We start from the raw sequence: 3,818 nt of genomic DNA, 5'->3' as shown, positions 1-3,818 counted from the left end.
TGTGTGTGTGTGAGAGAGAGAGGGACAGTGTGTGTGTGTGTGTGAGAGAGAGAGGGACAGTGTGTGTGTGAGAGAGAGAGGGACAGTGTGTGTGTGTGAGAGAGGGACAGTGTGTGTGTGAGAGAGAGGGACAGTGTGTGTGTGTGTGTGAGAGAGAGACAGTGTGTGTGTGTGTGAGAGAGAGGGACAGTGTGTGTGTGAGAGACAGAGAGAGGGACAGTGTGTGTGTGAGAGAGAGGGACACTGTGTGTGTGTGTGAGAGAGAGAGAGGGACAGTGTGTGTGTGTGTGTGTGAGAGAGAGAGAGGGACAGTGTGTGTGTGAGAGAGAGGGACAGTGTGTGTGCGAGAGAGGGACAGTGTGTGTGAGAGAGAGGGACAGTGTGTGTGTGAGAGAGAGGGACAGTGTGTGTGTGTGTGTGAGAGAGAGACAGTGTGTGTGTGTGTGAGAGAGAGGGACAGTGTGTGTGTGAGAGACAGAGAGAGGGACAGTGTGTGTGTGAGAGAGAGGGACACTGTGTGTGTGTGTGAGAGAGAGAGAGGGACAGTGTGTGTGTGTGTGTGTGAGAGAGAGAGAGGGACAGTGTGTGTGTGAGAGAGAGGGACAGTGTGTGTGCGAGAGAGGGACAGTGTGTGTGAGAGAGAGGGACAGTGTGTGTGTGAGAGAGAGAGAGACAGTGTTTGTTTGTGAGAGAGAGGGACAGTGTGTGTGTTTGTGAGAGAGAGGGACAGTGTGTGTGTGAGAGAGAGGGACAGTGTGTGTGTGTGTGTGTGTGTGAGTGAGAGGGACAGTGTGTGTGTGAGAGAGTGGGACAGTGTGTGTGTGAGAGAGGGACACTGTGTGTGTGTGTGAGAGAGAGAGGGACAGTGTGTGTGTGAGAGAGGGGGACAGTGTGTGTGTGTGAGAGAGAGGGACAATGTGTGTGTGAGAGAGGGACAGTGTGTGTGTGAGAGAGGGGGACAGTGTGTGTGTGTGAGAGAGGGACAGTGTGTGTGTGAGAGAGAGAGGGACAGTGTGTGTGTGAGAGAGAGTGGGACTGTGTGTGTGTGTGAGAGAGAGGGACAGTGTGTGTGTGTGAGAGAGAGGGACAGTGTGTGTGTGAGAGAGCGTGGGACAGTGTGTGTGTGTGAGATCGAGGGACAGTGTGTGTGTGAGAGAGAGGGACAGTGTGTGTGAGAGAGGGGGACAGTGTGTGTGTGAGAGAGAGGGACAGTGTGTGTGTGTGAGAGAGAGGGACAATGTGTGTGTGAGAGAGGGACAGTGTGTGTGTGAGAGAGGGGGACAGTGTGTGTGTGAGAGAGAGGGACAGTGTGTGTGAGAGAGGGAGGGACAGTGTGTGTGTGTGTGAGAGAGGGGACAGTGTGTGTGTGAGCGATGGACAGTGTGTGTGTGTGACAGAGAGAGAGGGACAGTGTGTGAGAGAGAGAAAGGGACAGTGTGTGTGTGTGTGTGAGAGAGAGAGGGACAGTGTGTGTGTGAGAGAGAAAGGGACAGTGTGTGTGTGAGAGAGAGGGACAGTGTGTGTGTGAGAGAGAAAGGGACAGTGTGTGTGTGTGTGAGAGAGAGAGAGGGACAGTGTGTGTGAGAGAGAGAGAAAGGGACACTGTGTGTGTGTGAGAGAGGGACAGTGTGTGTGTGTGTGTGAGAGAGGGACAGTGTGTGTGTGTGAGAGAGTGAGGGACAGTGTGTGTGTGAGAGAGAGGGACAATGTGTGTGAGAGGGAGGGACAGTGTGTGTGTGTGAGAGAGAGGGACAGTGTGTGTGTGAGAGAGAGAGGGACAGTGTGTGTGTGAGAGAGGGGGACAGTGTGTGTGTGAGAGAGAGAGGGACAGTGTGTGTGTGTGTGAGAGAGAGGAACAGTGTGTGTGTGAGAGAGAGGGACAATGTGTGTGAGTGAGAGAGGGACAGTGTGTGTGTGAGAGAGAGGGACAGTGTGTGTGTGTGTGTGAGAGAGAGAGAGACAGTGTGTGTGAGAGAGAGAGGGACAGTGTGTGTGTGAGAGAGAGGGACAGTGTGTGTGTGAGAGAGAGGGGGACAGTGTGTGTGTCTGAGAGAGGGGGACAGTGTGTGTGTGAGAGAGAGAGGGACAGTGTGTGTGTCTGAGAGAGAGGGACAGTGTGTGTGTGAGAGAGAGGGACAGTGTGTGTGTGAGAGAGGGACAGTGTGTGTGTGAGAGAGAGAGGGACAGTGTGTGTGTGTGTGAGAGAGAGAGAGGGACAGTGCGTGTGTGAGAGAGAGAGGGACAGTGTGTGTGTGAGAGAGAGAGAGGGACTGTGTGTTTGTGTGAGAGAGAGGGACAGTGTGTGTGTGTGTATGTGAGAGAGAGACAGTGTGTGTGTGAGAGAGAGAGAGGGACAGTGTGTGTGTGAGAGAGAGAGTGTGTGTGTGAGAGAGAGTGTGTGTGTGTGTCAGAGCGTGTGTGTGTGTGTGAGAGTGTCTGTGTCTGAGAGAGAGTGTGGTGTGTGCGTGTGTGTGAGAGAGTGTGTGTGTGTGAGAGAGTATGTTTGTGAGAGAGCGTGTGTGTGTGAGAGAGAGAGAATGTGTGTGAGAGAGAGAGAATATGTTTGAGAGAGTGTGTGTATGTGTGGGAGGGTGATAGACAGAGAGTGTCTGTGTGTGAGAGAGTTTGTGTCTGAGAGAGTGTGTGTGTGAGAGAGAGTGTGTGAGAGAGTGTGTGTCTGAGAGAGACAGTGTGTGAGAGAGCGTGTGTGTGAGAGAGTGCATGTGTGTGAGAGTGAGAGTGTGCGCGAGTGTGTATGTGAGAGAGACTGACTGTGAGAGAGAGTGTGTGTGTGAGAGAGAGAGTGTGTGTGTGAGAGACAATGCGTGAGAGTGTGTGCGAGAGTGTGTGTGTGTGAGAGAGTGTGTGTGAGAGAGAGCCTGTGTGTGAGAGAGAGTGTGAGAGAGGGAATGCCTGAGAGTGTGTGTGTATAGAGAGTGAGAGTGTGTGCAAGTGTGTATGTGAGAGAGTGTCTGTGTGTGAGAGAGAGAATGCATGAGAGTGTGTGTGTGTAAGATAGAATGTGTGTGTGTGTGTGCAAGAGCGCATGTGAGGGATACACGCAGACAGACATACACAATCTCACACACTCACACACACCCCCACACACACTCCCACACGCACACACACTCCCACCCCCACACACACTCCCACCCCCACACACACTCCCACACAGACACACACTCACACACACACACTGCCACACACACTCACACACATCCCCACACCATCACCCCCCTGCCCCCCACACACACACTCACACACACTCCCACACACACTCACACTCCCACACACACTCACACCTGCACCCTCACCTCCCTGCCCCCCCACACACACACCCCCACACACACTCACACACACTCCCACACACACTCACACACACACACACACACACACACCCGCACCCTCACCCCCTACCCCCACACACACACTCCCACACACACTCACACACACTCCCACACACACTCACACACACACACACACACACACCCGCACCCTCACCCCCTACCCCCACACACACACTCCCACACACACTCACACACACACACACACACACACCCGCACCCTCACCCCCTACCCCCACACACACACCCCCACACACACTCACACACACTCCCACACACACTCACACACACACACACACACACACACACCCGCACCCTCACCCCCTACCCCCACACACACACTCCCACACACCTGCCCTCACCCCCCGTCCCTCCACACACACCTCCTGCTGAATGAATTCCCTTTGCTGTTTGGCAGGTCAGAGACAGAGGATACCGTGGGAGCCAGTGCGCCCGTTCCCCCCCACCCCCACC

The sequence above is a fragment of the Chiloscyllium plagiosum genome, unplaced genomic scaffold (genome assembly GCF_037043375.1).
Source record: "Chiloscyllium plagiosum isolate Xiang-an unplaced genomic scaffold, Cpla_swu_hap1 HiC_scaffold_27, whole genome shotgun sequence".
Classification (NCBI taxonomy): domain Eukaryota; kingdom Metazoa; phylum Chordata; class Chondrichthyes; order Orectolobiformes; family Hemiscylliidae; genus Chiloscyllium; species Chiloscyllium plagiosum.
The sequence above is the reverse complement of the archived record's forward strand: the minus strand, read 5'-3'. Positions refer to the sequence as shown.